The sequence below is a fragment of the Papio anubis genome, chromosome 16, assembly GCF_008728515.1.
Source record: "Papio anubis isolate 15944 chromosome 16, Panubis1.0, whole genome shotgun sequence".
In the NCBI taxonomy this organism is placed as follows: domain Eukaryota; kingdom Metazoa; phylum Chordata; class Mammalia; order Primates; family Cercopithecidae; genus Papio; species Papio anubis.
The window spans coordinates 1,458,921-1,480,107 of NC_044991.1; positions in this window are offsets into that span (position 1 = coordinate 1,458,921).

Here is a 21,187-nt window from a genome sequence, read left to right on the forward strand (position 1 = left end):
ATGATGATGGATTTTGAGCTGATTTTTTTCCGGTAATGTAAACTGTAATCCTGTTTAGAGTTCATGTACCCTATAATTTGCAATGAAATTTATAAATTTAAAACATCATAGTGACACTACCAATAGAACTTAAACAGTTTTTATTTTTATTATTTTTTTGAGACAGAGTCTCCCTCTGTCTCCCAGGCTGGAGTACAGTGGCACCATCTTGGCTCACTGCAACCTCTGCCTCCTGGGTTCAAGGGTAAGGGTTGGGGTTAGAGGTTAGGATTAGGGGTGAGGGTTAGGGTTGGGGATAGAGGTTAGGAATAGAGGTTAGGACCAGGGTTGGGATTAGAGGTTAGGATTAGGGGTTAGGGTAAGGGTTGGGGTTAGAGGTTAGGATTAGGGGTGAGGGTTAGGGTTGGGGATAGAGGTTAGAATAGAGGTTAGGACCAGGGTTGGGATTAGAGGTTAGATTAGGGTTAGAGTAAGGGTTGGGGCTAGAGGTTAGATTAGGTGAGGGTTAGTTGGGATTAGAGGTTGTGATTATGCTGACACCATTCAACTTTGCTGCAGCAGCAAGCAACTTTCAAGTCTTGATGCCTAGACCTGGGGCCTGGAGACCAGCTGTCAGGCCGTGCCTCCCTTTGGGTGCACTGGTGAACACGAACATGCCCTTTGCTTGGCCGGCAGAACCCCACCAGCCCTCACACCTCAAGCTCATGGTCCTGACGCTGAGACTTGGGGCAGTTCCAAAAGCCAGTGGCTTGTCCCAGGCCAACATCTTCACATCCACAGAGCAGGGGGTGCCTCCCGCGGGGGCCGCAGAGCCAGGTGAGGGTCTGTCTTGTGCAGAAAGGGGCCCGCTTGGAGGTGAACCTGGACCCTGCAACCTGCGTGGGAACCCGTGATGGCAAGACACTGAGCCCCCTTTCCAGGTGCCTGCACACCCCACTGTTGGGGCTCTGCAAGTCTTCCAGGCCCCACACGGTGAGAGCCTTGGCCTGACTCCCAAACTTGGACTCCAAATCTTGTCCGCTCTCAGCGGGTCTGTGAAGGACTTCATTTAATGTAGGCTTAAGAGTTCCTTACGTAGGTCATCGCTTTGTGAGATGTGAAAAATCATCACAATTAGTGACCGTACACAGAATGAGAGCCGCAGTGTGCTGTCTGGGTCCTGGGCCCTGGGCCCTTGGATGGTGTGGGCTGCTGCTCCAAGCACCCAGCCAGGCACCTACATCTCTGGTGCTGGGGCATCTGCGCTGTTGCAGGAACTTGGTTGTGACTTCTATTCCTTCTACCTTTGTCACCCAGCAAGTTCGTTACTAACTGAGCTCTGTTGCTGTGGACTAAGCTCACACTGTCATATTTGGTTAACCCTGGGCGGGAGCTGGGTGATGCATGTTGTTAGTGAGCGTTTCTGACTTAGAGTATTCTAGTAATTTCACTTTAAGATACACATAATGCTTCAAATAGGAATCATTTGTCTATTAATCTGTTGGACAGATAGATGAAGAATACCCCCAAATTTGCCTGTTCAGAAATATTTAGCATTATCTCTGAGTTCCTTTTTATGGAAAAGGAACTGGTCTTGTAGACGGGGCCAAGCCTGTCCTTCCGCCCTTCCTAAGAAGCCTTTTCAAAAGCATTTGAGGAGTTTCCTGCAAGGGGTTCAATCATGAGGTTCACAGAAAGCTTGGCCAGGAGAAACTGGGAGGTGAAGCCTTGACTGGGGCTGTGACTCTGAAGCTTTTGTTCACCAGCAAACATCTCATGTGTGTTCAGTGAGCCCAGCCCTGACACTCCTGCACTCCTGCACAACCCCTGCACCCCCACCCTGTGCACTCGCTGACCCCAGCACAGCTGTGGGCCCAGTCCTGACACCCCTGCACCAGCCCTGCACTCGCTGACCCCAGCACAGCTGTGGGCCCAGTCCTGACACCCCTGCACCTGCCCTGCACTCGCTGACCCCAGCACAGCTGTGGGCCCAGCCCCGACACCCCTGCACTCCTGCGCACCCCCTGCGCCCCCCCATGCACTTGCTGATCCAAGCACAGCTGTGAACCCAACCCCGACAGCCCTGTGCCCCCCTGTGCACCAGGGGACCCCAGCACAGCTGTGAGCCCAGCTCCAGCACTCCTGTACCCCCTCTCCATGCACTCCCCAACCCCAGCACCACCAGGCCCTGTGACCCTGCAGCACGCATTCACCCCTCGGCCATGTCCAAAGCTAAATGGAGCTCCTGGACAACCTGGTCCGTGGGAGATCGCCCTGGAAACTTCCTCGGGAAAGCGGTGCAGAGTTTGCACGGAAACTACCATTCGGTTTGTGTTGAAAACGATAACACTTAATTTCAAGATTTTAATTAAACAGAGCGGAGCTGCTGGGACATCTTTGAAAGGGATGAAGAGTTGTCAGGGACATGAGAAAAGAGTCAAGCAGGGCCTGGAAAATAGAAATCAGCCTTGCCCGTGGCCCGGTGAGTGCTCGAGCCTGACATACCGGGGCGGTGGGGGTGGGGGAGGGTGGGAGGTGAGTTGGGACGGGATCGCTCTGGGACTTCCTGTCTTCGGGGTGGGCAGATTCTTTGGCTTCAGGTCAGCTATTGTGTTTTAAGTTGACTCTTTGATTTGTAAATTAAGAGGAAAGAACTCTAAGCGGGGCGGCCAGGGAGCTGTGGCTTTGGGTCTCCGGAATGCTGCAGGCACCAGGGAGACACAGGATGCCTTTGCTCTGATAAGAGGGGGCTGCCGCCTGCAGACACAGGACGGGGTCACAGACAGCAGCCCTGGACACGCGGAGGCGCCTGCATCAGGAGCAGGGAGTGGGAGCTGGAGACAGGAGATGCCGAAGGACCTTCCCCGGGAGGGAGATGGGACGGGGCCCCAGGGCTATTTGTGGATAGAACCTGCTTTGCTCCTGGAGTGCACAGGAGAGACTCAGAGACGCCTCAGGTACAGTAATGTCAGATACAATTAAACCACAGAAGGCCGGGTGCACCCTCACTCTATAGTCCTAAGGAGAAGGAGTCATGATTTTCATTATAAACAAAAGAATCAGAAAAAAAAGATATGATGACTGATATGCACCTGTTGTGGTCACTTCATGTTAGGAATAAAATCAAAGGCAGAAAACAGCAAATATTTCTGGTGAATTTGACTCTGGCATAACAAATAAATAAAAATTACCAAAATAACATGGCAAATAACAGACAAGAAATGACTCTGACACTCAGCCAGAAAAAGTTTATTATTGAAATAGAGGGCCCTTCAAACCAAAAGAAAGGGAAAACACTCTGATAGAACAATGGGCAAAAGTCCCGTTCATTCATTCACTCCTTCCTTCCTTCCTTCCTTCCTTCCCTCATCTTCCGAGTCTTGGACCAGGTACCTCCTCCGGCCCAGCGTGGCTCCAGATGCCAGATGGACGCCGCGCTGCTCTGTGGAGCCGGCGTTCCATGCAGGCAGGGAGCGAGTCAGACAACAGACACAGAAATAAACAAATCCAACAATAATTTGTTGGTGGGAGATGCTAAGAAAGAAAAAGTGAACAAAAATACCGGGTGGCGAGTGAGCGAAGGTCTCTGCTAGACCTGTGCTCTGCAGACAGCACATTTGGGCAGAGGCAGGGAGGGAGGAAGGAGGGTAGAGGAGGTGGGGAAGAGACTCCAGGGCACCCAGAACTCAGTGTAAAAGACCCAGGGCTGAGATTGAGCTGTCCAGGAGCAGCCAATGAGGCCGGGACAGAACGAACAAGATATTGGGAGAAGAGAGGAGAGCCAGGCAGGGCAGGTGGGCAGCACACAGGGCCTGGGGCACCGAAGGAGCGTGTGGGTTTACTCTGCTTGGCTGAGAAGCCTCAGAAGGGCCGGTTCTCCTTCGCTGCTGCGTGATGGATAGAAGGGGTCAGGGACAGCAGGGAGAGACGGGATTTCACCAGTCCTAGTGAGCAGTAAACAGCAATGCCCACTCTTTTTCTTCTACTTTCTTTTAAACCCGATACTAGTATGGCTTTTAGTAAAGTGGCACAGTCACGTAGTGCAGCTGAGATTTCCAATTTTTTTTTCCAGCAGGAGATTTGAGAATATGCAGTAGAAGCCTTAAAAAGTCTCAAACCATGAGCAGTTTTTGTTATATTATGCTCAAGAAATTTTATTCTGAGGGAATATTGATAGATCTGCTAATGGATTATGCAAAGATACAGTTACACGAATGTTCATTGCAGTGTTGTTTATAATAATGGAAATTAGAAACAACCTAAGTATTATATCTGACTCGTTCATAAACCCCATATTCATAAAATGGAATATTGTGCCTCTATAAAAATGATGTTGCGGAAGGATGTCCCATAAAATGGAAAGTATGCACCCTCATAAAGACAGAAAACAATTTACAAAACAATATATAATAAATAGAGCTAATGAGGGCAATAAAGTTTCTGCTCGAAATTACAGCAACGTTTTAAATCGTTACCGGGGAGGAGCCAGAAAGTGGAGGGTAAGGTCCAGGGAACAGGAGACAGGAACGGATGACACCTGCATGTGATGGCTGGACGCTGATGCACAAACCACACTGCGTACACTGCGGCCCAGGAGGACGTCCACCCGTCTGCTGCTATCAGCCCGCGTCCAGAGACTCCCAGCTGCCTTAACTTCTGTCTGCACTTTCAACTGAGAACCAACCAGAGAACCCCCAACGTGCCCCCTGCTTCCCCAGGCCTTGGCCTCTGATCAGGGGAGCCAGGAGCCATCCCTGTTCCATGGTGAAGTGTCCCCTCCCCTGCCTGTCGTTAGGTCTCAGCTGGGCAGAGGGACAGTGGAGGACTCCCTGCTGTAGGAAGCACTGAGTAAACGCCTCTGCTTGTTCTCTCGTGGGTGGACTTTTCTCTGTCCCCAGGGAGGTCTTGCTGGACAGCAACTGCGCTGCCCCTCCCTGCAGACCCAGCCACCTGGCCGGGCCCTGAGCCCCCAAAGGCCCCTGCGCCCGGGTGTCTGAGCTGGGGCAGCGTCAACACCAGGTCAGGACTCAGGCTGCCTGGGGCCCTCCGCTGTTCAGTCCTGGTTTGAGGCTGGGTTCTGAGCTTGGGTCCTGCTTGTTTGGCATCCTCTGTCGATTCAGGCCCCTCCTTCTGTTCCCCTGGTGCTTGTTGTCTGTGGCAAGCATTTAGTGTTGTGCTGCCTAAAAGTGCTGTTTGCCGCAGGAGAGGCCGAGGTGCACAGGCTCCTCCCCCCCCACACCAGCTCGGCCTGGTCTCACACACAGCAGGTCTGCAGTGCTCATCACCGCGGGCACGCATGCGGACTCTCCACATGGGGGTCGCAGATGAGAGTGGTTGAGTGTCTCCTTCTATCTCAATTTTGCATCCTGAGAGCTTGGCTGTGATCCAGGGAGAATGTCTCCTCTGGTTTTCCACCTGCTGGGGGCACAGAGTGGAGGTCTGCATTTGGAGCCTGCGACCCTCAGGACAGGAGGAGCGGAGGCCTCACTAGGTGGGCTGAATCTCCACCAGGAAGCTCTGGGCCTCCCTTCTCTCCTCCACCGGGAGGCTCTGGGCCTCCCTCCTCTCCTCCACTAGGAAGCTCTGGGCCTCCCTTCTCTCCTCCACCGGGAGGCTCTGGGCCTCCCTCCTCTCCTCCACCAGGAGGCTCTGGGCCTGCCTCCTCTTCTCACCAGGAAACACCCCTTATTCTCATAGGCACTTTCCTTATAATCCTAATTCTTGTGCCCATCTTTCTAAACGCCCTAACTTTACCAGGGGAATAGGGTTTCTCAGGCCCAGGGGGCAGCCATTTTTGATTGGTATTTGGAGGCCTCCAAAGGAAATCTGATTTAAAATTTTGATTCACTAGAAAAAAATTATCTGGCCAAAGCTAATCAGCAGTTGGACAACCTTCAGCAGCAACAGGCTGGCCTCTTCGCTGGGACCCTCCTCCTGGGTTCCCTGTGACTCCATTTCCCCTCCCCCACCCAGCTCCCCCCTGTCCCTGTGCCTCTCTCGACTCCTCCTTCCTCTTCCCCATTGCCAGACACTTCCCTTTTGCCGTGACCCACCTGGGATCCCAGATGCCAGGTGCCCCTAAGACCCGCCCCTCCCGTGAGCCAGGAGACAGGCAACCATGGAACTTGAATCCTGGACCTGAGTGGAGAGCTATGGCGAAGAATCTCTCTAAGCCCAGGCAAGGTCAGCAGCTGCTCCTAGTGCAGGTTTTAGGGGGTTGCACACAGCACAGGCTTCCCAACCTGCGTAGACTGGTACGCACAATGGTCAGAACCTCCCTTAGATCCCAGACAGCAAACACAGACTGGACTGAGCCAGAAAACCATTCCTAGGTTCCTCTTCCCACAATAAACCCGAGTGTCAAAAGTCAAAACAACACATACAAGACAAAAAACCCAAACACAGGACAAAGGCACATAAAAGTCATAACGTAAAACGTTCCCAGTAAAAATCAATTAAGCCATAATTCAGTTATGCAAATAGAAAAGCAACAACCATGTGAGATTTTCAGGGTAGACGTGAACATATTTGCTGACAAATTCAAGACTTTAACAAGGTGGCTCTTTTACCTCATTCTGTTAATAAAATGAAACCTGAAACAGGCGATCTAATTCAAAACCAAAAATTAGAATGGGAAGGGAACTATATCACTCAGCAGAATATTTTGAGAGAACTTGGTGAGGGGGGTTGAGGGAGAAAGATGAAGAAACAGAACCCAAAATAAGGTCACAGCCCTGCAGATCCAATAGCCAGGCAGCCACTTCCCAGTCACCATCTTCCACAGGACACTGTAGACACTGTTAGCAGGAGGGATGCCGGACAAAAGAGTGTCTCAGTGAAAAACCAGGGCCACGCAGGCCGGGTGCTGGGGTTCAGGCCTGTAATCCCAGCACTTTGGGAGGCTGAGGTGGGTGGATCACCTGAGGTCAGGAGTTCAAGACCAGCCTGGCCAACATGGCAAAATCCCATCTCTACTAAAAATACAGAAAATAGCCAGGCACAGTCATGGGCGCCTGTTATCTCAGCTACTCGGGAGGCTGAGACAGGAGAATTGCTGGAACCCGGGAGGCCGAGGTTGCAGTGAGCTGAGGAGATCGTACCATTGCACTCTAGCCCTGGCCAACAACAGCGAGACTCCGTCTAAAAAAAAAAAAAAAAAAAGAAAGCCAGGGCCAAGCATACCTTTCACCAGATCAATGAGGAAATTAACTACAACTATGGACAGTAAACCTGGTATTGCTGGTAGTTCTGTGGGCTTCTGTTTCTACGTCAAAGCCTTCCTCAGGGTGAACACAGCGTGTAGGACGTCCAGGTTTCACATCAACTACTCACGTGTCCTCCCTTCCTGTCCTTGACTGTTGCCCTGGGGGTCCTGCCTGAAAGACGTGCCTGTGCAGGGCAGTACCCCCAGGCAGTTACGCCCTGAGCTTCACTTACACTCCCCCCATTTTTCCCAGGTCCCTGATAGAGACGTAAGAACGACGACATTTTGGAAATGGAGGAGAGATGAGAGGTTGCCAGGGGCGGTGGAGGGGACCGGGTGGGACAGTGGCGATGCGGCTCTCGGGGGACAGCAGGACAGCAGGAGAGGACCCTGCGTGATGGGTGTCCAGAGTCTTGACTGCATCACTGTTGACATCCTGGAGGTGACATCGTGCTATTGTCTGACAAGATGTCCCTCCCGGGCGACACCGGACGCAACATGAACAGGATCCCTCTGCGTCGTTTCTTCCACCCACACAGGGCTCTACGGTGACCTCAAACAAAAACGTGTACTCAAATCAACGAACAGCTGCAGAGCAGTGACCGAGACGATCCCTCTTGGGGTGTCTCAAGCCGCCATACCCCAGGCCTCGGAGGCCTCCCAGGTGGCGTTGGGAAATGCTGCCTGGACCAGGGAGAATTCTGCGGTGGAAGAGGCCGATGACAATGATCTGGAATAATCCGGCAGGATCTGGAATCACCGGGTCTCATTCCTGCTGTGGCCCCACATTGCTTTGTTCCTGTGAGTCAGTGGCACCCCGATCCAGACCTCAGTCTCCTCCTCCGTGACACAGAGCAGACTCTGGCAGAGTGATTGAAGAATACTCTTACTTTATCCCTTTTTTTTTTTGAGACGGAGTCTCGCTGTGTCGCCAGGCCAGAGTGCAGTGGCGCGATCTCACCTCACTGCAGCCTCTGCCTCCCGGGTTCAAGCGATTCTCCTGCTTCAGCCTCCTGAGTAGCTGGGACTATAGGCATACGCCACGATGTCCAGCTAATTTTTTTGTATTTTTAGTAGAGATGGGGTTTCACCATGTTAGCTAGGTTGGGTTTGATCTCCTGACCTCATGATCCACCCACCTCGGCCTCCCAAAGTGCTGGGATTACAGGCGTGAGCTACTGTGCCCGGCCTACTTTTTCTTACTCTCGTTGTTAAGGCTCGACAAGAGAAGGAAAAGGCGAGATGTCTGTCACGTAGGAAGCAAGGGCCCTCAGTGGCAGCATCACAGCCTGATCCCCCAACCTGGACCTCACAGGAGGAAGTCGGGAAATTGCCCACAGAGATGGCCCAGTGTGAGAAGCAAGGTTTCCAGATGGTTCCATCGCACGGCATTGGGGTCCCCTGCAAGGGCGGCTCCCATCCAGAGGCCAGGACCCCTGCGGTACCCAGAGGGAGGGAAGAAGTGAATGAAAGTGATGTCCCCAGGGCTGCTGTCAGGAGTTCACAGTTCCTTACTCAGTCCCTGGGGCCGCTGTGGGGGGTTCACAGTCCCTTACTCAGTCCCTGGGGCCACTGTGGGGGGTTCAGGGACTGCTGTCAGGGGTTCACAGTCCCTTACTCAGTCCCTGGGGCCGCTGTCAGGGGTTCACAGTCCCTTACTTAAGCTGTTCTGTGTCCTCAGGGCCAAGGCCGCCATGTGAGGCAGAAAGGAGATGGGGGAGGCCGAAACACTAATGACAGTGACACATACGTGGCCCTTCCTCCAGGCTGTATTGGAGGCCACAGGAGAACAGATGGCCAGAGAGAGCGGTGTCAGAAGTCCACGCAGAGTAGACGTCCACATTCTCTGGTAAATAATGGGGATAAAAAGTGTAGAATTCAAACTTAAATTACCATCATGAGAATAACTGTGTTGTCCTGCTGTTCAGCACAAGCTAATGCCTACTTGCATGCCTGAGCTCGTTCCTGAAACACGCCGAGGTCGGTGTGAGTGTGCCCAGCAGATCGTCTGGCTCAGCAGCCTGGCGCCCGACAGGTTGTCCTGGCAAAGTCACACGGTGGCTCCTGCACAGACTGAGAAGTTCCCGGCCTTTCCCCTGGGCCTCGTGCGGCTGCGAGTTTGCGTCTGTTTCCTCGACTTTCCTGTCCTGCCAGGCCAGGCTGGGATAAGCAGAACCTCTTGGCAGGGGAGGCTCCTCAGCCCAGCTTCACAAATGGAGAAGCCGAAGCCCATGGGGGTGCCCCACCGGAGGTCCCTCGGCCTGTCTCCTGAGCCCCAGCTCCCCCGACTCTGGGCCCATGTCTGCTGGTTCTCTACCACGATGCCCAGCAGGCCTCTCTCGAGGGACTCGTCCAGCCCTCGGCTCTTTCGTCTTCTCTGAGTAAAGCTGTCCCCCGGCACCTGCCCTGCTCCCCCTTCCTCAACAACATTTCTTCCTGCGTGGCGGCTTCCGGACCTCACATGCTTCTAATGTGACTCCTGGACCTCCAAAGGGCTCCTGACCATCCCCGGCAAAGGCACAAAACTGGGATACTCATGGCCCCTCTTTCTCAGAGCTCACATTCAGTGGGTTGGGAAACCTTGGGGAGCTCCACTCTTGAAACACCCAGACTCCGAACCCTTCTTACCAGCTCCAACTGCACTCAGGCCCAGGCACCCGCCTCCCAGCTGGGATCCCACACCCATCACCATGCTCCTAACACCTATGCTCACCGGAGCAGCCTTGGCGGCTGTTTACCCACAGCGGGCACCCCTGCACCCTCTGCCCTCGAGGGGGTTCCCTCTCTGAGGCCCTCCTGTTGTCCCCTCTGCCGTCTCTGGACATCATGGAGTCTGTTCCTATTTCACTGTGGCCTCTACTGCACTGCGGATGCATCTGAGGGGCCCTCCTGGCCTCCAGGTGTGAACAGTCTCCACCCTCCTATCTCTGCACTGCCGCCACCTCCGAGGAGTCCTCCTGGCCACCAGGCATGAACGGGCTCCACAGTCCTATCTCTGTGCACGGGCACCACCTCCAAGGGGTCCTCCTGACTGCCAGGTGTGAACGACTCCACCCACCCATCGTTGTGCACTGCTGCTCTCTGCAGCCACCCTGCCTCCCTTCACCATCTGACATGGTCCATACAGTTTGGTTTATTATCCCCTCCCCAGCAAAGACTGAAGGTTCAACGAAGGTGAACATTGGTTTGGTTTGGTTTGTTTGCTGCAACCTCTGCCCACAGAAGAAAGCTGGAGATGTGTCGGCACCCTGAGTACAGAGTGAGTGAGTTAGTGAGTGGATGGATGGATAGATGGATGGATGGATGGATGGATGAATGAAGAGACTGATGGATGGGTGTATGGATGGATGAATGGGTGGATGATGGATGGATGTAAGTGAAATTAATATGGATGAAATGGATGGATAGATGGATAGATACAATGGATGAAATGGACAAGTAAGAATGGATGAATGGATGAATGGATGGGTGAATGGATGAATGGATGGATGGATGAATGGATGGGTGGATGGATGGATGAATGGATGAATGGATGGGTGAATGGAATGGATGGATGGATGAATGGATGGGTGGATGAATGGATGGATGGATGGATGGTGGATGAATGGGTGAATGGATGGATGGATGATGGATAGGTGGATGGATGGATGGATGGTGGATGGAATGGATGAATGGGTGAATGGATGGATGGATGGATGGATAGGTGGATGGATGGATGGGTGGGTGGATGAATGGATGGGTGGATGAATGGATGAATGGGTGAATGGATGGATGGATGATGGATGGATGAATGAACGGATGGATGGGTGGATGAATGATGAATGGGTGAATGGATGGATGGATGGATGGATGAATGAATGGATGAATGAATGGGTGAATGGATGGATGATAGATAGATGGATGAATGGATGAATGGATGGATGGATGAATGGGTGAATGGATGGATGATAGATAGATGGATGAATGGATGAATGGATGGATGGATGGTAGATGGTGGATGGATCTCCAGCCCCGCGCCCTCAAGCAAAGCGCTGCCCCCTCGAGTCTGATGTGCGCCAAAAGCAGTGGTGAGACCATCGGCTTCTAAGCAGCTCCCATCTGTTCCCTGCAAAGTCACAGCCTGGGCTGATGGCAAGCAGTGAGTCAGGCGGGGAGCCCGGGCCTGGGAGGTTTCTCGGGCCCCATGTGTGTAACCAGTGCTGGGTAATTGAAATTGGTGTATCCGAGGTCTGTCATCAATTCTTGTAAATGTCACTTTGTGCCTGGGCTTTTCTTGTGGTTTTCTTTTTCCTGGAAACAGCATTGTTGTTCTCAGAGTAGCACTTGGGGATTCAGGGAGGTTTCCTATTCATTCCGTTTAACACCCTGCATCTCCAGCTCTGATTAAGCCCGACATTGTCTTTATAGAGTGAGTTGTTAAGAGGTGAAAAACTCTTTTCACAATGATTCTTTTTTGCATCCCACGAGATGACTTGGGAGAAGTGCCCTTGTTAGGATGAGCCCTCTGCTTCCAGGGTCTTCAAGAGCATTTACACGCAATAGAAAATCTGAGGCCGGGTTGGTAATTATGGATACTTAAATTGCATTATAGAGAGATGTGGAATTGTGCATGATTAACCGGTAGGATCTATTTAAGCAAATTACAGATTTTTTAGCGACGTGTAAAATATTCGTAGGATGTTGGCACCGAACCAGAGAACAGAAACCATGCCTGTCTTGGTCTTCGTTGTATCTGCATCACACAGCACGGCGCCTGGCACCTGACATATGCTGGATAAATATCACATGAAATAAAGATCACCTCATGCACAGAACAAGCTGCAGAATCAAGACTTGAAGCCTGGTGCTCAAACTCCCGAGTCTCTCGTCGTGTCTGGGTGTCATGCAGCTCGACTACCTGGCCTGGGAGGATTCTCTCAAAGCACCATTGCCTCGAAGCCTGACACACAGCCAGTTCCTCAGCACTCTCTGGAGTCTCAAGCCTTTCAGGGAGCAGCCAGCTGTGCCCCAGATTTCTCAAAAAGCAGACCCCCGACTCTGAGATCTCACTCTTAGGGAGAATAAGACAATAGCTCTTCATAGGCCGATCACTCAAATGATTGTGCCCAAGAATGTAGGTAAAATTACCCTCTGCTCTGTGATTAAAGTCGAGGCTAATTTTATTCCCCTGTGCTCCAGGATACTTGGAATTTTTCATGACAAAGTAATGACTTCCAGGAATGAGATAAACCCTACACGCATTTTCATGGAAAATGGATCACTTCTGGAAAATAATTAAAATGAGTCCGACGAAGTCTGTTCCAGCAGCGCCAGAATATAGAAGCGGGTCATCTGTAACCACGGGGAGCGTGTTTGGGGCCTGCCGATCACCACGAGTGAGCTATTAATAAACTCTATTAGCAAGCATCAGGATTTATGTGATCCCCGTCGCCTCCTCTTCCTTAACTGTGCCGTCTGGAAGCCACAAGTGACCTGTGCCAGGAAGGTGGTGCCTCAGAACAGCGCACAACGCTGAGATGGCTAACCGAAAAGGAGACGACGGCTCTTTTCTCGAAACCTGTTGGAAATCCTTGAAAACATGTGAATCCTTACTCAGAAAGGATGGCACGGCTTCACGCGCAAAGCAATCAGTTATGGAAATGTGTTTGTGGTGTGCAGGAATGGAGCCAATGTGTCTGACACCTTCAAGGAGGAAGCAGAATGTGGAGATTGAGTGTGAATTCAACGAGGACTTTCAGTTTAAAATAGGATCTGGCAGAATACCTGCGAGGACTCAGGAAATGAAACAACCAGCCCTGCTGAGAGCTAAAAGCAGCAGACGTGTTACCTGTTACGTGTTACGGGCATCGCGGCCAGGGAGCGGGCCCACTGGGAGCCATGGCCAGGTGGGAAGCAGGCAGGGCCCTCCTGGGGAGGGATAGGGGTTTTTCTGTGAGGCTGCACCTGACCCAGAGTACCAGCTTGAGCCAGCCCCAGGCAGGCACTTCTGAGACCGCCACCTTTCTTCAGACACCTCCATCAACATATTTTTGAATTTTGCAAACAAAGCAAGCACAACACAGAAATCTCTGCTTTTTAATTAAACCTATCGAACGTTTTTGGAGGGGTTTTAGGGCATGACTTTTAACGGACGCTTTTCCCCCAAAATAGATACCGAATTGCTGGAACACAGTATCTTGAACAGCACTGATATAATATCAGTGCGCCCAGGCTGCTAACACAAAATAGCACAGACTGGGTGGCTGAAACACCAGACATTGATTTCTCACCGTTCTGGAGCCTGGGAATCCACGATCAAGGTGCCAGCCAGTTCCATTCCTGGCCAGGGCCCGCTTCCTGGTTCACAGACGGCCACCGTCCCCACATGCGGGGAGAGGCAGTTCTGAGGTCTCTTCTGCTTCCTACCAGAACGCCAGGCTTAGGGGATTCAGGCTCACCTCAGGACCTCATTTAACCTGAGTCACTTTCCTATAGACCCTGTCTCCAGACACAGCCACATGCGAGGTTAGGGCTTCCACGGACCAGTCCTGGGGCCACAGTTCCGCCCATGGCAGGTGGAATCCAGGCTCGCAGGCCAGGCACACAGGGCTGGGCACCCTGGTCTGGCCGGTGGGTCTGCAGCGTCTTGTCTGTGACAGCATCATGTTGTCTAAAACACTCATCTCTGCACTTCTGTTGCTTATTTTTGTTAAACAAATAAATTAATATATCATAATATATATTATATTTTATAATATGTACGATAATACATTTAATATATTTTAATACTATATTTAATATAGTATTTTAATATAATATATTTAATACTATATTTGATAATATAGTATTTAATATTTATATTTCAAATAATATAAATATAATTACTTTTATATTTTAAATAATATAAATATATTTAATATTTCTATTATTAAATATATTTAATATATTTTATAATAATATATTATTAATATAATAATATAAATGAAAATAATTGTATTATTTTATTTTGTTGTAATAGTTTCATTTCATTAGTTTTCATCTTTTAGGGTAAAATTCTCCTCGTTATAATACTTTAATGATGATACTCTCTTTTTCTTTCTAGGTAAGTTTCAAATGAACACATCGAGTTCTGGGAAAATTCCTTTTGAGAACTGGGTCAAGGGGCAGCTCCCGCCCTGCTTTGCTGAAGGTAGACTTCTCAGCTGTCGCTGCCATCCTAGGTCCTGGAAACTCAGGAGACACAGAATCAGTGGCCCAGCTGTGCCACCACACCTTATCTCCAGAAGCCACTTATGCCCCCCACTCCTTTTCTTAACTTCCCCTTCCGTGACATTCATCCTCTTCTTTTTCTTTTTTTTTTTTTTTTGAGACGGAGTTTTGCTCTTGTTGCCCAGGCTGCAGTGTGGTGGCAGGATCTCGGCTCACCACAACCTCTGCCTCCCGAGTTCAAGCGATTCTCCTGCCTCAGCCTCCTGAGTAGCTGGAATTACAGGCACATGCCACCACACCTAGCTAATTTTGTATTTTTACTAGAGATGGGGTTTTACCTTGTTGGCCAGGCTGGTCTGGAGCTCCTGACTTCAGGTGATCCACCTATGTCAGCCTCCCAAAGTGCTGGGATTACAGGCGTGAGCCACCATGCCTGGCCCGTTTATCCTCTTCTTTACAGGACTCTTACTAACTTCTTATTCTACTTATTGATCTATACTTAACCTTTTTGTGACTATCATCAATGAAAATCACTGCATTTCATGTTCTAATGTGTTTTTTGCTTCCTTACAGGGAGCTATTGATTACCTATGTTGATTCAGTCCAATTGCTGAATTCTTTGATCATGTCTAGTAATTTTTCAATTGTTTCTTGAATTTTCTGCACAGCTAACATATTGTTTCCATGCAGTGACCATTCTCTCCCTCGCGCCTGCTCATGCCTTTGTGTGCCTGTCTGCGTTGGCCGTGCAGTCCAAGGGTACGGCGTCTGCATCTTGGTCTCCACCCCACTCCCATTGCTGTTCCTAGGCTGAGACTACACAGCCCCACATCTCAGATCCTCCTCTGCCTAATGGGGATGGTTCTATGATGATGTCAGAGGTATGTGAGATGGTTGATCTGCCCACAGCCTGGAGGCCCCTGCACGGGACAGGAAGGGGTCAGCGTCTTCAATCTCCCCATCTTCTTGTCTGATTAAAGGTCTTCAGAAGGAGGTCCCCGAGCTGACAGCAGTGGCCATGGATGGCAGGCACCGCCGAGCCTGAGGGTAGGGTCCACGTCCTACTCATGCCGATGGCTTCCTCTAGGTGCCTTGAGAACTCATCCTTTGTGGGATTGAGGAGGCTCCGGCAAATTGCGCTGAGTTTTGCCCACTCCTCTTCAGCAGGGGGCCTCTGAGGCTTCTCTCTGTGACTTTGGCGAATCCCATTCACAGGTTGTGTTAATGGAAATCATCTGTGAATCCCCCTGGGGGTGCAGGCGAAGAGGTTTCTCACAAGACTATGGAGCTGTGGCTGTTGATAGGAGTTGACTGCAGGGCTTATTAAGAAAGACGGGGAAAAAAAAGAAAGAAAAGTCCCCACAGAAGAACTGTGAGGTCCAAAATCCACCTGCCAGCAGTTTCAAGGGGAGGCTCGGGCAGGAGCGTGTGGTGGGAGACTGTGGTTTTGGGGTTCCACAAAGGGCCTGCTGGCTGGGGGTCCACAGGGTAGGGGCATCTGACAAGAGGAGTGGAGGCTCCCAGTGGTGTCCACTAGACCTGGAGGGGCTTTGCTGGGAGTCTGCTGCCAGCCAGTAGCCAGAGTACGGAGAACAGCACAGTGGTCAGCCCAGGGCAGGGAGGGGCCCCTGGGGCTCTCTCCTCCCACATCACTTCCCTGCTGCCCCTCCCAGGCTGAGCCTCGCTGGACATAAGAGGGGCTGTTATAGAAGCACCCTACAGAGTGGCCCCTCCAGTTGGCAGAGCAGGAAGGGCCCAAGGGGATGGAGCGGGACACAGGGCACGCCTGCCGCTGTGGTTTGAAAGGAGGAGGGAAACACTCCCATCAAGTGTAGAGGAAAAGCATGAGTTGAGTTGAGCTATGACTGGCCAAAGTACTATTAGAGAAAAGCAAATCTGTGTGTGCTGCTGCTTTCTTCCTTTAAATCCTATAACATGTGTTACAGAGAGGCCACTTAAGTCCACAAGTGTAGGCTGAATGCTAGTGATTTCTTTTCTGTGGACTGGTTTGTGCTGTGGCGGGGTGAGTGGTGCTCCGCGGGCCCGGGAAATCGCAGGCCCCATCCTTACCCCTCCCAGGTCGTGGCCACCTCCTCTGACATGTGTCACACCCCCAGCCAAGAGGGCACCACACTGTGTGTTTTTGGCTTTTGTCCCCCACTGTTTGCTAATTGGCTTTTACCTTTTCATAGTAAAGGCACAGCTAGGTAGGGTAATGTATGCAAAGCTTGCTACTCTAAGGGCAGGACTCGGGGGTTTTTAGATGCATTTCTGCCAGAGTGACCAGCAGGCAGATCTGATGGGACAGTTCCAGCCCCATCCTCACTGCCTCCCATCCCCCACAGTGACCCCCAAGGTCATGAGAACTCTGACCTGAGTCACTAAGGGTTACTTTTGTTTGTTCCCAAATGTCCATTGAATGGTCATTTAGTGCCTTCGATCTGTGGCTGTCCAGGGAGCTTTGCTCATCTTTGTGACTGTGAGAGCCCTGTGTGGATATACAGTAGTAGGAGGTTCTTTACGTGTGTGTGTGTGTGTGTGTGTATTCTCCACATACACACAGAGATATTTATTCTAAGGAATTGGTCCATGTGATTGTAGAGGCTGAGAAGTCCCATAGTCTGCTGTTTGCAAGCTGGAGACCCAGGAAAGCAGACGTTGTGAGTCTCAATCTGAGATCGGGGTAGATGAATGTCCCAGCTCATGGAGTCAGGCAGAAAGAGCGAATTCTCCATCCCCTCATCTTTTTGTCCTGTTCAAGCTCTGGCAGTGTTGGGTGAGGCCCATGCACACTGGGGAGGGAAATTGCTTTACACAGCACATGCATTCACATGCAAACCATGCCTGGAAGCAGCCTCACAGACACACCCAGAAATAAGGTCTAATTTCCTTTCTGGGAACCCCATGGTCAAGACAAGCTGACAGATAAAATTAATAATCAAAGGTCATTTCTAGTTTCTGGCTCTTACACCAGAAAAAGCCCCTGGGACACCCTTCCCCTGCATGTAATTGGTGCATGTTCACACTGCCTCGGTGGGAGTGCCGGCCACTGGGGGCACAAGGGCAATCCCCTCACCATTTGCATTTACACCCCACCAGCAGCGTGCAGACATTCCAGTGGCTTCACGTTTTGCCAGCACATTTTTGATGCTAGTCTTTGGTGTGAGGGAGGGATCACACTGCACTTTCCTGCAGTTTCCTGCTCCCTCATCTGTGCAGAGGACCAAGATCACTGGAAGCTGTAGCTGTTCTTCTCAGGGTGCTCAGTGCCTGGGAAGAGGAGCTGCATAGGAATAGTTACTTTCTGCTGGGTGTGGTGGCTCATGACTATAATCCCAACACTTTGGGAGGTTGAGATGGTGGTTCACCTGAGATTAGGAGTTTGAGACCAGCCTGGCCAACATGGTGAAACTCTGTCTTTACTAAAAATACAAAAAAAAAAAAAAAAAAATTGACCAGGCATGATGGTGTGTGCTTGTAGTCCCAGCTACTCAGGAGGCTGAGGCAGAAGAATGGCTTGAATCTGGGAGGCAGAGGTTGCAGTAAGCTGAGATCGTGCCACTGTACTGCAGCCTGGGTGACAGAGCGAGACTCCATTGAAAAGAAGAAGAAGAAGAAGAAGAAGAAGAAGAAGAAGAAGAAGAAGAAGAAGAAGAAGAGTAGTAGTAGTTACATTCCAGTTGAGTGCCTCTTCTTCAGCTAATTCACTGTCTGACCTTGGAATGTTCACTTCGTCTCTTTGGGTCCCAGTTAACTCATCCCTGGGATAAGTTTGTAAACCAGTGATTCTCAGCCCCTCTCCAGGGCCACCACCACAGAGGAATATGCAACTCTCTCCTCCACGATTGCAGATCCATGAGCAGCAATGCCCACCCTGGAGTGGGAGCCTCACGTCACAGGGTCTTCCTGGTCTAGTCTTGCTTATTCCTAATTGATCACTGAGGAGACAGGAATGGGTTGATAACTGTTCCTGGCAGGCGCTTAGTGAAGGAGATGCTAGGGGAAAAGGCATGTTTACATTTTAACACATCCCAGCAGAATTAGAGTCTGTCCTGCTCATTGGAAACATGGCCAGATGCTCATGTGTCTTGCTACTCTCCATGTGACCCCAAGTGGGTCTGAGTGTGGGCTGCAGAGGCACAGCTGTGGCAAAAGCCTGCAGGGAACTCAGTGTCTCCTGGGCGTGCACGCTCTGTCTCTCCCTCCCTCCCTTTCTATCTTCTTTATTATGAACTATCACAAACATGCAGGCAAGTGGAGAGGACAATTTCTGGACTCCATTCTGCCCCTAATGTCTTCACTCATCAAGATTTTGGTTTCCGTCCATTGCTAATGGCACATCAGGCAGTCAGCGGCCTTCATCCCACAATGCAGTGTGGAGAAAACTGGCCTTTGTGGCAGGTAGCTGTTGCCACCGTCTTCTCAAATTCACTCATCTCAAAGTCTCATTGTGACTGACTCATTGGATAGAAATCATGCATTTGCATGATAGTACCTGTTTTGACACTTGATTATACCTTAACAATACATTGCATGTATCATTTCTTTATGTTAACAAGCACTATGAGATGTCGATTTTCTTTTTCTCTCTTGTTTTCAGAGTAACCTACATTGAATAGCTCTGGATAGCTGGGTGATATGCATGATCTAGAAACTGCAAAAATGGTATGGGGTAGAGATAGGAAAACATATAAAGGATGAAAAAGTAGAGTGTTTTGAAGTGTACTGAGATGCAGAGCAATTGCACCTTGTTTTCTGTTAATTGAAGGCATATTTATGGTAGGGTGAAGAAGGTTGACCCATGATATGGTTGGATACGGGGTATTGTAGGGCTTTATTATTCTCACGACCTCCTTACGAATCTGCAGCAGGCTGAATCTTTCCCTAGCCATAGATGAAACCCCAGTGGGTCCAGATGGTTTTCCTGACTCTTGGATAATGGAAAGTGATTTGGTCACTTTCAGCTGCAAATAGTCTTTGGTCAGAAAATGGAATGTTCATTCCCCAAACCTGATTGTATGTCACATTTTCCTCCTTCCCTCAGCTCACACTCATTTAGGCTAGAGGTCTACAGAGAGAAAGACAGACATGATTGGATAGTCCCTGTTTACTTGTCTTACATTTTTCTCCCCCAGTCTCTATCTCCAGTTTGTTAGCCAGTGTCTGATCCACCAATGCTGGAATGGGGGGAAGTGTAGGCAAGAGGGTCTTACATGGTCGCAATGCCTAGAAACTGCTCTCACTCTCCCAGCCTTGCAGATTTCTGTATCCCGCTCTCTTCTCGTGCAAGTTTTTGTGGTTCCTCCCACCTGGGCAGCCTGAGAACATCCCCTGCAGCTCCAGGACCCTGAACGGAGCATCCTTTCCAGGTGTTCCTCAGGATGACCTCACAGCCACTCCTCCTCCTGCCCATGTCTGTCTGCTCTGTGGGGACCACACCCACAGTCCTGCCCTGACAAAGCCCAGGAGTGAGGCTGGATCTGAGGCAGGTCCTGCTGTCCTCCTGCCATAGGCACTTGACTCTCTCATGCCTGTGTCAGGTCAGAGGATGTGTGCCAAGTTCTTTGTGAGGCACATGGAGAATACTCTTGATGGGTATGACATGAAATTCAGCAAATGTAGGGTTCTCCTGACTTTTGAGTCCAACCTACCAAGATTGTCTAAGGAGAAACAGAAAGTGATCAATTTGTCCATTTCAATGAAGGTGTTAATTTCAATTTGTTTATTGGCATAGAGATGCTCATCACATTACCTTTTGTCTGTTTATAGAATAAGTAAAGGTAAATTTTATAACCATAGCACAAGGAATAAGTGGAGATATACTGTGGATCTCTTCTACCCTTTGGGAGGTGGTGTAGTCTCACTGGAGAGCACACTGTGAGGAGTTAAAGATGTTTACTCTGACACCTGAAATAGCCCTGGGAACTACAACAATAATGACTTAGGTAAACCAACAAAGGAGAAAATATGGAATTACAAAAATAACTAATCAAAAACAAGTCAGAAAAAGAGTAAAAAGGGAACAAAAAACACATAAGACAAATTCGCAAGGCGGTGGATATAAAGAAAAGCAATATTCACATTAACTATAAATTATTTAAATGCCCCAATTAAGATGAAGAGATGTCAGATTAGTCAAGAAAACAAGACTCAAATATATGCTGTCTACAATAAACACACGTTAAATAAAAAGACATAGAGATTTAAATAAAAGTATTAAACACATACATTCTATGCTAACACTAATGTTAAATTAGTGACTATGTTAATATCATACTAACTACACTTTAGAGCAAAGAGTATTGCCGTAATATCATTTTATAATGGTAAATGGGTACACTCACCAAGATCTCGTAACCATCTAAACTTCTGTATCTCTAATAAGAAAGCTTCAAAGTGTATAAGGCAAAAACTGATCTGATAAAGGTGAGTTAAAGAAAATCTACATTTATAGCCTGAGATTTAAAAACTGCTCTCTCAATAATTGATAGAGTAAGTAGACAGAGAAGAAGTAATGACATGGAAATCTAAACCTGACGTCACTGATGTTTATAAAGCACTCCGCCTGACAAGAGCTAAACTTACATTCTTTCCCAGTGTGCAGGAAACACTTACCAAAACATACACCATGTTATGGGTCATGAAAGAGTCACAATAAATTTAAAAGGCTTGAGAGGATGGATGTCCTATTTATCCTGATGTGATTATTACACATTACATGCCTGTATCAAAATATCTCTTTCAACCCATAAACATACGTGCCTGCTATGTACCCACGGACTATTTTTTAAAAAAATTTAGTAAATAAATTTAAAA